Source organism: Acanthopagrus latus, chromosome 23 (assembly GCF_904848185.1).
Source record: "Acanthopagrus latus isolate v.2019 chromosome 23, fAcaLat1.1, whole genome shotgun sequence".
NCBI classification, from domain to species: domain Eukaryota; kingdom Metazoa; phylum Chordata; class Actinopteri; order Spariformes; family Sparidae; genus Acanthopagrus; species Acanthopagrus latus.
The window spans coordinates 23,419,665-23,433,110 of record NC_051061.1 but is presented as its reverse complement, the minus strand read 5'-3'; the positions used below and the strand labels follow the sequence as shown (position 1 = coordinate 23,433,110).

Here is a 13,446-nt window from a genome sequence, read left to right as displayed (position 1 = left end):
GCCTGTCAGGGCTCTGAACTGCAATTCTTCTTCCATCCGTCCTGCTAATGTGTTTAAAGCAGACGTGTAAGGAAATAAAAAACCCAACTCCTATCAGTTTAAAGGGCCAGTTCACCCCGAAAGCACACATTGCTTATTCTCAGTGGCATCTTATCAAGCAAAGTAGTTCTTTGAGTGTCTATATGCTACAACTGACTCAGGTGAGATGTGAGCAATTTGATTTTATTTCATTTGTCCAGATTTGGCTGGTGGTTCACTCTGACTCTGGACATACGACACATACAGAATTTTAACTTTCCGTAGAAAGAACGAACACGTAAGAAAAACTCTTCCTCTTCTGTAACTCTTATTTCTCTAACCATTGTCTCATGTTTTTCAGTGCGGTAAAGGCTTGAAAAATAGGATTTTTTAAATAGAAATGCTCTTTCAAAATTTAATTTATCAGTCAAAGATTCAGATTGCTGTAGTAAGTGATCTGGGTCCAGATTAGTGACCTCTGCCCTAAAGCACCCCCTGCTTTATCGTCTCTTTTACTAAATAACTACATACATTTACTAACAACACTTGAAACTAAAGCTTGAGGCCATAAACTCGTTAGGAAACTGTTGACTGAGGTAACAAATCCTCACAAACAAGCGCGAAGCAGCTTGGGTCATTTTCCCATAAGCTTACATACAATCTGACAGTCAATGGAATCGCCCCCTGCTGGGCTTTGGAAATTATGCAGGTTTGAGGGAACTACAGTCAATCAGTGGTGGAACTTCAGTCCCCCACACAGATCACACAGTTTTACCAAAAGGGAAATTGATTTTTAGCTTTTCCACAGCCTCTCTCACAGAGTACCTCTCCCTCAACTCTTTAAAGTTTCAATATTGCATTTTTGGCCCAGAGGACAGAAGAATACCAAAACACACAAAAGCATAAAATATCTGATTTTCTCTGCTCGCTCGATGCTGAATTACTGACCGCAATAAAAGCCAGAACAAAAATAAGCAAAACAACAACTGTGCAGTGAACAGCTTATTGTACATTACAGGATACAGCACAAAAATTGAACAGTGAGTTATTAGAAAAAAGAGAAATTTAAAGCAGAATCAGAAAAAAAAGATCAAGGTCATCTGTTTTCCACTGTCTGTAAAACCTGAGTGACTGACAGACCGAGTCCCTCTAATTGCAGCTCAAACATGTAAAACTGCTCCATGGAAAGCAATCAGAGCGTGTCGTAAACAACTCTGCCTTTTATGGGTTTCTCTCAAGATGATGTATTGATTTTTTTCTTTTTTCCCCCCCTGCAATAAAGAGTCTCCAGGAAAGTGAAAACAATTCCTCATCTTTTGGGAAGGGTGTTTATGCAAACTCCTAGAGCCAGTCTGGTGCCAAAAAAAGTTGTGCCTGTTTTTAGAGCGTCTCTGTAGGTCTGTTGAGCATTTTGCATGTGTTTGTTAGGTGACAACGGAGAGTGACAACACCGATGGGAGAGGGAGGGAGGAGGCATGTGACAAGAAAGCCAGAAAAAAACCTGAAGCACGTCAAGAGTCACGCTCTGCCAACTGAGCCACCAGGACGCCCTGTGTCACTTTTTGTTAGACTGTCGTCAGAGTATCCAGCCCGATTTCTTTAGCTCCATCACGCAAAGTCAATTTGCTCTTTCCGTGTGGACGCTGAGTGCCGCCTCGACCCCTCCTCGCTTTGCAGGCATCATTTCTAAGGTTATCGTTGTCATCATCTTTCACGGAGACGCTCCCCACCGTGTCACCGCTCAGGGCTAATTGTGAAAAATTAAGCGGCGCACATGCAGCTGTGAATAGAACACAATTAGGCTAATCAATTTCCCGGATTACAAATTACATATGCACCCATCCGCGCCACACATGCACAAACACTCAGGTTGGTGTCGGTATCCACAAGAGGCAGGAGAATGACAAGGAAAGAGCGGAGATGCCTCCTCCCCCCGGCCCACGGCGTGTCAGTTTTCCTTCTCAACAGGGACAGGACGTTAGACGAGGTGCAAGTGGCGCTGCGCCATGAATATAAATGGGCCCGGAGTCTCTGTTGTGCCCGTGAGCGCAGCCATAAACTTGGGGAAGGGGGAGCAGCACAGCCTGCCAGACTTCTTCTGCCCCGAGTTTAAGATCTCATCAGATAGCTTGCATAGTGTGAGAGCACCCCGAGGACTTGTGCATCTGCCGTATCGAAACACAGATCTGTGCTTGAACACGTACAAGTGGCCTGTCAGGTCTCTATAAATTGGCGGGAAAAAGGGTCACGTGGTGATGCAGCATTGCCTGATTCGGAGTGAAATTTACTACCCCTCCTCTCGTGACCTTGGATAAATTGCTCTGATATCCTGCAACCCCCCGTCCCTCCCATGCAGGAAATGTTTTACTGCCCTGGATGCTCGTGACTGGCTGTCAATCAGTGCAATATCCATCTGAAGCAGTTGTCTCAGCGAGCATACCCGGCATAATTTTTTAAAATCTCGATTCCACCAACACACATCTCCCCTCCTCTCTGTCTTTCCCCTGTCCTGTCAGCCTCCTCCCCTCCCTCTGCTCGGTCTCCTCTGTGGCTGCAGAGACACTGAAGATGGCGTGAGGTCCAGTGTTTTAACAATTGATTAAGCAGATCGGCTCTAAGTGTTCGTGGAGGAGCTGGACAGCTGACAAAGCAGCCGCTAACCCTGAGATACAAACCCAGAGGTCGTTTCAGTCTGACTGCAGGCTGCAAAAACATGTGGAGTTACTACAGCTGCACAAGCAACACGGCAGGTTGTCGCTTCCCGTAAAAGTCCAGAAGAAGAACAAAGATGTTTCCTCAGGAGTTTAACACTTCGGAAGTCTCCTTTGGGTTTTGGGCATTAATTTTAATTATGTTTACAGTAACACATCAGCAGCATTGCTCGATTGGCCGGGGAAAGTAAAATGCCTCGTCAGGCGGGTAAATCTATCAACACACTCCCCCAATCGGACAAGCTGGGGAAAAAAAAACAGCTTTTCAAGAGCTGGTGGTTAATTTTAGTCTTATAAATAAAAAAAAGAATGTGTTTCTGCAAATAGATTTCTGACTTTTCCAACCACGCAAAAAGAAAACGAAACACATTACCTGACATAAAGTCACACAACCCTGACATTTGAATGGAAAAGATGAACTTGTCGTGCTGCTGTGACACTTTGACCTTTAACCACTCGACAAAAGGTACAGTTAAGAGACTGCATGGCCCCTGTGGCTGTCTGACTGTGTGAAGGCTGTGTGTTGACTGCTAAAGCCACCTGTCTGCCTTTAGGAGTCAGCTAGTCCTCAATGATCTGATTTTAGTCCGAATAAACTGATTTCCGTTGGTAAAGTTCAAAACACGGCTGAAACTGAAACTACTGCGGGAAGTGTTGACAGACCTGGTCGGGTTTGCTAACAAATGCTTAATTTGCTGTGTAGTTATTCTTAAAACTACATGATAATCTGCACATTTAATCAGTACATTTTATTGATGAAACGCTTCTGACAGGAGAGCAGATCAGCAAACACAAATACATCATTTAGTTCTGTACTTTGAAGGTAACTCGTGGTATAAAACCTTTGTGTGTTTCCAGAGGAAGCTGCGTGTAATTTGATAAATTGCCTCCAGTGATGTTGCGCATTGGCGAAGTTGCATTGTGGGTAATGTGGGCACCATGGTTTGGAAAGCAGTCCAATAACACCGTTGGTTTCATTGATATTCATAAAAACAAATGATCAACATTAATACAGCAGAACCAGAGATATCACCATTCTTCTTCCACATGTTTTTCTTCCTTTATAAAACCTGCTGCCTACATTACCCACAATGCAACTCAGCCACTGAGTTGGTGGAGTTACCCTTTAAGTTCAGTTTGATTTTGGCTCATGAGCAAAAAGAATAAAAAAAGACGGACAGACACGCCGGGGGAAATAGTCGAATGTAGGTCAGGAGCTTTTTTTAAAGTTTGCCTCTTGCATGATGATGGTTTCCTGCTGATGTAACATTACAGCTGATCACAGCCGATCAATACCGTCTATAAGGGCTGATCAGTATCAATACCCGGGACTGACACTCCTTCATGCCACACTGTAACCGATACATGTGTCGAACAAGGCGGGCTTAACTTCAGCTGGATTAGCGGTGACGAGCGGACGATGCTGGAAATGTTGGTGAAATCCTCGACACGTTAAGAAATTACAAACGCGAGTGTGTGTGTGTGTGTGTGTGTGTGTGTGTGGGGGGGGGATTATTGGAGCATCTGTTTGCTTTATCACCTAATATATCAGCTGTGTTATTGATCAGGCTCCTCCTTCAGCCTGACGTCCAGTATCAGCTCCCTCCATCATGGCAGTCTGTGTGCGTTTTTGTGTGTGTTAGTGTTACCTTGTGTGTTTGTGTGCTTGTGTGTGAGTCCTCCTGTCACATGTTGCCTCGTCACACACACACACACACACACACACACACACACACTGACAGATGCATGGGGGGTTCATATTGCGCTCACATGCATACCAGTACATCCAATTACTGAAACTAGGATATGGTTGGCATAACATAATGAACAGCCATTTTTCACCTGCCTAACTGGCGCCGCGCTGTTCCCGCCATCTCATTCCACACTCTCGTTCACACTCAGGTGGAGGAAAAGAACATTTTATCCACTCAGAGTTAAACCTCCGCCTGTGATGGATGGATGATTTTCACCGACGTTATAACCAATAAGGCTTATTTAATGACACTGCCTGCTGACGTCTGACTCATTTTCAGCCAAACCACAGAAATAAATGAAAGTTTCTGCCTCATTTTCAAGCATGAGTTCAGCCAAATTACAAAAAAAAAAAAGACGTATTTCCTCATTAACCACAAAGCTGCGAGTACCACTGATGAAATTTAAACCACCTTCATCATGTTGAGGTACAGTTCAGGCACAAATCTCAATGACTGTTGTTTCAGTCTGGAACAGCTGCTCCCATCTTTGGATTTGTGAAACGATCATCAACAAGACACAGAAGAAGATACTCTATTTTCCAAAATGTTGCTGATAGAAACTTTTTACATGAACAACCAGAGACTGATACATTTCAGCAGATTTTCGGAAAGTTTACAGATGCAGACCAATAGCGCAGTACCGCCTGTTGTCATCGGGGGCAGTGTGGCAGCTAACAGTTCAGGCAAGGCATGATGGAAGACAAGAGGAAGAAGGTTTAAAAATGGTGGAGAGGCTCCGCGAGTTGGTGAGAAGTTTTAAATATCTGTGCGATGTTACTTCGTCTGGGCAAAGAGACACATGGTTTCTACAGCTGGGAGGAGACTGACTGTATGGATTTGACTCTGAGCTGCCATCTAGTGGTTTCTTAACATCGATACCAGAAAGAAAAGAAAAATGTTTCCGCTGAGGAAGGAAATAGTAAAAAGCGACGAGCAGGTCTCCATCAGAGCTTCGAAATGTGTATTTATTTCTTTGTTTCTTTGATTTTTTAAATTCAGAGATTGTTAAAATGAAATCAGTTGGAGTTCAACACAGCTGGTCGACTTTTCTTTCTCTGAAACAAAAAGGTTTGTGCTGAAGATTGGCTTGTCACAGGCTGTATACGTCAGTCAGCCGAGTAGATTTATGTTTCTCAGGTTCCGACTTTTCAGAGGCCAGAACCTGGACTTAACTCCAAAAAAACCCATTAGATCTAAATGCAACAAGAATATATTAGATTTTTCTGCTGTCTGGTCCTGTCAGTCATCTCATGACCTCTCAGATTCATATCGTGACCCTTCGGGAGACCCCGAGCCTTACTTTGGGAACCGCTGTCGTGGAGACAACTGAAGAGGGAGTGCTGAGAGAAACACCTGCCGTCGGTGTCACATAATATCCATTAGTTGACGATCGTTTTGGCTCTCTGTCGTACTCTGCAACAATAAAGTAAGCGAATCCTGCGTGGTGAGATATCGCTACAGAGAATAGTAAAGAGATTCGATATGTTGATTGTGTTTCCAATGTAAGACGACCCTTTAAATCAAACCGTGGCTGCTGGCCAGAGAGGTGGAAGGAGACGGGTTTGGTTCCTGAAAAGCCAAACGAATCCCAGTGGATTCCTCGTCTCACTGCACCACTGATTTGAACCAATCAAATACACAAACCGCCCTCTGACGTGTGACCTTTTATCGCTCTCATTTTTCAAGCTTTTTGCCGTCTGCGACATAATGATCTAACTGTTACTGTGAGATAAAGAGGCAGTCATTCAGTCGATCTGATCAGTTGTTCTGGATGAATCCCTCCCTGTGTGCAGACAGCTTCCTCACACTTTGCTGATAAATATATCTTTGTTCTTGTTCTGCCCTGCTGCTCTTGTTTCCCCTCTTATCTTTTTGTGTTCATTGTCTTGTGTGTGTGAGTGTGTGTGAGCATGTTTGCTTCTCCGGGTCGTCAGTGTGTGAGTATCGTGAAGTTTAATTTGCTCTACATTTCAGTGAGTCACTTTATCAGCTGACGGAAACTGAGCTTGTCAGTTTTTTTTTTTCCAATTCAGGTCTCATTCTCACGCCTGTTTTGTATTCATGGAGCCAAAGTGCCAGAACGGATCCCTCAATAATTACAGGAACCTCTCATTCTCACACATCCTGAAAAGTCACTCTTCAGTGGCAGTTCAATTTCCCATGCAGCAGCAGCAGCAGCGGTGGCAACAGGAGCAGCAGCAGCAGCAGCAGCGGCGGCGGTGGCGGCACTATCCCAGGTCCGGCGGGCAGGTATCAAAGCCCCTCTCAGCTGCTCTAACTGTTTACAATGACGCATCGATCCGCTCTGCCTAATCCCCCCGGCAGCTCAGTGAGTTAAAGCAACAGTTACAGCCACCTCACACACCTACAAGAGGCACAAAAGCCAAACACAGCGTGCCGTCTGATCCCCCCTGACAAGGATCCTGCCGAGTGCTGCTTTTGATCTGATCCTCTGCGCTCTGATAATTCCTCTATTGACAGTTAGAAGACAGGAGCAGCAGGAGGAGGAGGAGGAGGAGTGAGATGCTACTTAAAAACTACAACACACTTCCAAACACAATAAAAAGCCACAGAAAGCATTTCCACACTTGTTCACACTCAGTTTGTTAAAGTAAAACAAAGAGCACTTGAGGGCAGATTCTACCTTTTCAAACAGATAAAATGCTCAGTGAGGCGATGAAGGCGATGAAGGTGATGAAGGTGATGCATTACCTGTGATGGCAATCCACATCCAGCCCTGGCTCGTCACCACTCATCCCGTGTCTGCAGCTTCAGCTGTCCTGTCCCCGTTTCTCTCTTTTTTTTTTTTTCTCCTCTCCTTTCTCTTCCTTCTTCCTCTCCCCTTTGGCCCCTCTTCTTCTCTTCCTCTCCCTCCCTCGTCCTCTCCCTCCTCCTTTCCTCTTCCTCTCCCTGCACTTGTTTGAGTCTATTTCAGTGGCAGCAACAGAGGAGCCCGCTGCGACGGTGGCATGGTTTCCAGCACTTTGGCAGAAGGTCACATTATCACTCGCTGGTAAAAAAAAAAAAAAAAAAAAAAAGGAGGGGAGGGGAAGAAGAGGTAGAGGAGGAGGAGGAGGATGAGCGGAGTGATGGAGGGAGATTGAAGTGAGCAGGTGCCGGAGGAGGAGGAGGAGGAGGAGGAGGAGGAGGAGGAGGAAACAAAACAAATCGTAGCTGTCCGCAGGTGCCCGGTGCTCCTGGCGAAATGTTCCAGGTTAGAATGAAAGTTGAGACAGCTACCTCAGAAGAGGCTTTTCAGGTAAGACGTCCCAGAATGCTTTGAGGAGAAACCCGCCAGCGTGCATATTTGTGTGTAAAGCAGTTGCCTTTTTTTTTTTTTTTTTTAAGGTCTTCAGCAGCTGCTCACCTCTGGGGAAAAGATAATTCCTTGTCTTGGCTGGAGGATGAGACTTCAGAAAAGCTCTGAAAGCTGCCAGAAACTTACACCATGTTATGTATCGGCGCAGAGCAAATCCTCAACATTCAGCCTCGTCCCTCTCCGTCACTGCCCCGCTTCGTAAAGACACATGTACTCCATCTTTGGCTGAGACACCTGTCCACACCGTGAGTCCCATCTATCACAGATTCAGCAGGGTGACCCTGGTCTTCATTTCCCAGCCTCCCTTCTTCGCCCTCCTCTGGTGCGAGCGGCGCTCTCGTGGCCGCTCCATCAAAATAAGACTGGAAGATCTGATCCAGCTGCCCGGGACGAGGATGTCGGCGAGCGGCAACAGATGGCCGGGGCAGGGGGACAGATGCGAGTCAGCCGCTGGAGTTTTCTTCCAATATCTCTGTCTTTGCTGGGATCTGCCCCCTGCCTCTCCTTGAAACACACCTTGTTCGTTGTAATCTTCAGTTAACTGCACTTGTTGTCCTGTTGGTCTTTTTTCTCTCTTCCCACCTGAGCCCCTCCATCCCCCATCAGCAGAGCTTTCACTCTGGCTTCACTGGCCGGCTGTAATCCTGATTCCTACACTCCATGTCACAGGAAGGGCTTGTGAGCTCTAATCATTATGTAGTAAGGATTTATCCTCTCATTCTCCCTCCCTCCGCTCTGTCTCCCTCCCTCCACCCATCCCGTCTATTTCCCTCCCTCTGCTGCCGGAGCACCGGCCGCCTTACAACTCTCAACATACTACAGCCTCTTTTTCACCGTATAACGCATCATCTCTGCTCACTCTTCTCCTCGACTCAAGTATTTGTCAGTTCATCCTTTTTTAGAAATGTATTTCCTGGCGTGTCCCGCTCCGCTCCGTGTCTCCTCCGTCCTGCTGCAGCTCACATCAACAGGTTTGTCCTTGAAATGTTCTCTGGGACAAACGGAGTCGACGCTTGCCTGTTCCTTCCTTTCTTTGAGCTTTATCTCTTTAACTATGAGCCATATGTGTCTGTATACATACAGTGCACATGGATGTGTATGAGTACGTATGTGCAGTATTTATTTACAGTACTGCATGTGTACATTACCATACGCAGGCATACATTAGAGGCTGACCATCTGGTAGATCTTAGCGTGTCAAAGATGTGTCAGTATCAGCGACGTGTCGGCACTTACGAATGAGAAATCACCAGATTCGATTGAGTTGGTTAAGAAACAGTGTTGATGTCATTATATCGTTTGTCCACCAGAGAGCACAGACAAGTTTGTTCCACTCAGTACACACACGGCCAAAAGTATGTGGACAGCTGAGCGTGTCCTCTTAAATCCACAGGCTTCATTCTCCTGCTGTAACCACCTTCATCTCATATGGTTTCAGGCTTTTCACCAGATTTTCTAGGCAGCTGCAGGGATTTGCTCTGATTCACATTCAGGGAACGTCAGTGAACAAAAGCTCGAGACTAGCGGCATCAGCATTGAAGTCGGCAGGAGCAGCACTAGTTAGCTGTTAGCAGCCGGGAAGCAGCAGAGTCGTGCTGATTGTTTGTCTAGCAGAGCTAAACGCACAGCAGGACTGAGAGTTTCTGTTCAGAGGATCATGAGGCGTAAAACAGTGAATTGCAGTTTAACGTGACAACACAACAAGTTTTTACTTATTCGAGTTTTACTTCCAGCTTTTATTTGCAGTTGGAAAACCATCGAGGAAGATTCTCTAAAAGTCCTTCTTTGTATTCCTGTTATTGTTAAGTAGCCTTATAATTAAAAGCTTGACTTCACTCCCTGATGTCTTTCTGAGCAGGTTCCACAAATTAACATCATATTTTCTGTCATTTTGTCCTGATATCAATTTCCGTCTTTCGCCATCCGCAAAGCTGGAAGAAGGCTATTGTCTTAAATATAGTCGCATTCTGTAGTATTAGTTTCCAATAATTAAATGCTTTGTTATTGGATGGGTTCAAAGACTCGTGTACTCATTGATACCCATTCCATCATCTTAGGCTGCATTGGAGTAATTTCTGATGCTGGTGTTCGTGTCTGAATGACCCTCATTTAGTTTCATGTTTGGATTCAGGGACACGCATCTTTTCTCCCGCCGCCTTTCATTATCTGAGTCTACATGAAGTCCACTTAACTGAGCCTTTTTGTAGAAAATGATGAATAAACATGAACAAAAACTTCCGTCTTTTTCTCTGGAGCGCAGTGATTCATTCGGCTTCACCAAGACTCAGTAAGCTGCTTGGCTTCGGATCTACAGGACGTGAGCCAAGTACCTGAAACTGGTGGATTTCCAGCAGGTTGTTTTTAATTAAGGAGATCTTTTAGTTTCCTGTCCTGAAAAAAGTTTTTTCTGTTAGTGCTGGAAAATCAGAATACATACAGTGGACGTTGACATATCACTTACCCAAGTATATTAATGTGAGTAAAACCCAAACCTGACTTAATTGCAGCCATTTCATTGACTGATTTGTGCTCGATAACACCAAATACAGATCAGAGTGGCATTTGTTTCTCAATGATTCAGTATCCAATCTGATCTGTTGTTTACCTGATCAATTAACAAGGCAGTTGTTGGGGGGAAATGGACAATTGCAAGTCATCTGAATAGATAATCAAGACACCCAGAACCCTCAGGGAGGTGATTTGAAGGATTTTTGATTGAAACCTGTATAGAAACATTTTGGATACAGATAGAAGAGGATAGATGGTTGTTTGTTTTAACTAAACTCAGTTAATTTGTTTGGATGCTGTGTCTTCCCGTACTGTCAAAATTATCGAAAAATGGTTTTATTCGACGGGGAAAATTCACGAGCGAGAAAGTTTTGGGACAAAAGTTGGCGAATTGAAGTCGAGGATGTTGTGAAACATTGCAGACAAACGTAAATTTCAGACTGATAGTAAGAAACTTTTACCAAGGTCATGTTTGTAATCGTCAGTGTTGCCGTTGCTCGTCTTTGTCACTTGGAGACAGCTGTCGATGTGAAAACTACTTCTGTTCAGCTCCCACATCCCAACACGATGTACACGATCACAATCTGACTTCCCAGTTGGGAAATGGGACCAACAAAGGAGCATGTGAATGCAGCGTAACGTCCCTCAAGCGAGACAGCAGAGACTAGAACAAAACCAGGTCAGCGCTACGAGGTTGTTCAGGGTTAAGCTGCATTGGCTGCAAATTAATTAGAATGAATTACGGGATTGTTTTCTCTCAGTTCAACTTAATTCTTTTTAAATGAATTTTGACACCTAGCCTGGATGTTTATTGCTTTTAAGGATCAACTCAGTCATGGGATTGAGTATAAATGTGGAAAACAAAATGGTAAACAACTAGAATAGATCCCCACAACACGCCACGTCCGTTAAAGAAAGTTTAGATACAATCAAGCGATGTGAATTTTAACATAGACAGAGGATTTTCCTTTTGTTATCAACAATACTTGCTGTTGTGTTTTTCTCAGACTGAACCTTTTTTCACTTCACACCATAGATCACACAATGACCTACATAAATTATACAATTCTGTGATGATAAAGTCAGTCAACCCTCCAATCACAAGACTTCTCTGCTTGATTCCAGGTATCAGCTGTGTCCTGCATCCCATTAACATTTAGTTTAAAAATGTTCCATTAAACTCGCAGCGTGTACGTTCAGATTGTAATCACGCTTAAAAAATCTCACTGTTCCAGTCGGATGAGCTGTTCAAGAAACTTCTGACGTGCTGAAAATGGTGATTGCTCCTTTATGATGGTCGCTGTAGTTTGTAAAAGCCAACAACCTCAGCTTTGACATTGGTTGACCTTGGTCATCACCCAACAGTTGCTCTCTTGATTTCTCTCCTCTCAGCACAGAAGCTCAGTGTTGTCGTGAGTCTGCTAGGTTGTGTCAAGTTGTTTTGAAAGGTCATGCTGGTATTCAGGACGTGAAACAGCACTGAGACGGACTTGACTTTAATAGACCAGTGCAGGCTTGTCTGCAGGTGACTCATGTCTGTTTCCTCCTCTCTCAAACTCACCACAAACCCGCTGCCTCAAGCTATCTTAGCTCCATTTTCCTGTTTGTGTCAGGGCATGATCCCCCCCTAGAGTCCAAGAACGAGAAATGCACCTGCTGATTTGCACGAGGAATTATTGCCCAGAATTCCCTCCTATTGTCCTTTTCATGCACTTTGACTTGATTCTTAACATTGTAATTTTTTTAGCAAGTCCTGAGTTTACGCTTTTAAACCTCAGCTGAGACCGCCAGTGAGCACACAGTCATTCTGCGAGCACCCGTTCATTCACTTCCAGGTCATATTTGCATACATCACATTGCCAGACTGCAAACAATCTCCCTCAGAAAGACAATTGCAGACTGTAGCGGTGCACAAAAAGCCATTAATCTTAATTTTTTTCCCCCTGTGGATGAATCCCTCGGAAAAATGAATCCATTCTCTCAGGCAGGAGGACATCAGTGGGATTTTATTAGGCTGTCAGGGCTGCACTGAGAGATGTGTCAGCAAGGCTGTATTTGTTTCTCCGAGGCCGATGGTGGAGGCTGGGCAGCGTGACCCCGATCGATCGCTGTACAATAATAAATGTCCATGAACCCCGTGCTTGTGATCAACAGCATATAGAGCTGGCTTTCCTTGATCGATAGGTGATCGATAAGGCAAACAGATGGGACTGTAAAGCAAGAGATAATTACGTGGCGGTCGGTGTGAGGTGGGTTCTTCAGGTTAGTGCTTGTTTTAGGAGATAAGATGAACGGCTTCTACCTGCAGCCTGGTGTTCACATGAAACCACAACACACTGACGACTGTTAACTATAATAATGCAAGATTCAATTACGACATGAAATAACTCTAAGCATTACGCCATCCCTCCATTTTCTTCTGTTTGTTGGGCGTTGGGTCTCTCTGGCAGCAGGATAAGAAGGGTATTCAAGACGTAACACTTCCCAGCTCCTCCTGAGGGTCCTGAGATGTTCCCAGGTCACATGAGATATGAAATCTCTCCAGTCAGTTCTGGGTTCTGACTCCTGATCAGATGCCTGAACTGCTCCACTCGATCTTCTCACCTTATCTCCAACGGTGAGCCCAGCTACCCTACTGATGAAACTCATCTGAGCAATCTCACTCTTTCAGTCTCCACTCACAGCTCATGATGATAGCTGAGGGCTGGGAGGAAGATTGATTGGTGGATCAAAGCGTTGCCTTTGGACTGAGCTTCTTCTTGACCACGATGGTCTGATGTAACGCCTGCAGTACTACTGACGCTGCACTCCACCACCCGTCCATCTAACGCTCCATTATTCTCAGCTCAATCCCCCTTGGACCTTTAAACTGTCATCGATATATGATGTTGCAATCACTATCCATGAACTTAAGCACTATCTTTTTTGACATGCCTTTTACACTTTAGCCAGACTTGGAACAACCCATGAGTCTTGACATTTGCACCATATAAAGCATTTCACTTTTATGGCACCTGAAAAAGAGCCACGTGAAGGAATGCTTTGTTCTGATAGCACAGTTCTGTTAGTCAGTGAGATAATGTGGAGTTTAGTTACAGAAGTAAAGAGACATTAGATACCGTGATCTCTACGACGA

The 13,446-nt window shown here is 44.7% G+C and overlaps 1 protein-coding gene and 1 long non-coding RNA gene across 14 annotated transcripts in view; one reads left to right on the top strand and one right to left on the bottom strand.

The window, feature by feature from the left end:
* grin2ca (glutamate receptor, ionotropic, N-methyl D-aspartate 2Ca) overlaps positions 1 to 7,479 on the bottom strand; it is a 63,977-nt gene extending 56,498 nt beyond the window's left edge. The window contains exon 1 of the mRNA XM_037089933.1: positions 7,196 to 7,479. The gene's annotated coding sequence lies outside the window, so the exon portion shown is untranslated. The remainder of the gene's footprint in view (positions 1 to 7,195) is intronic.
* The window catches only part of LOC119014608, a 162,642-nt gene that overhangs the window by 61,867 nt on the left and 87,329 nt on the right, over positions 1 to 13,446 (top strand). The window lies entirely within an intron of this gene.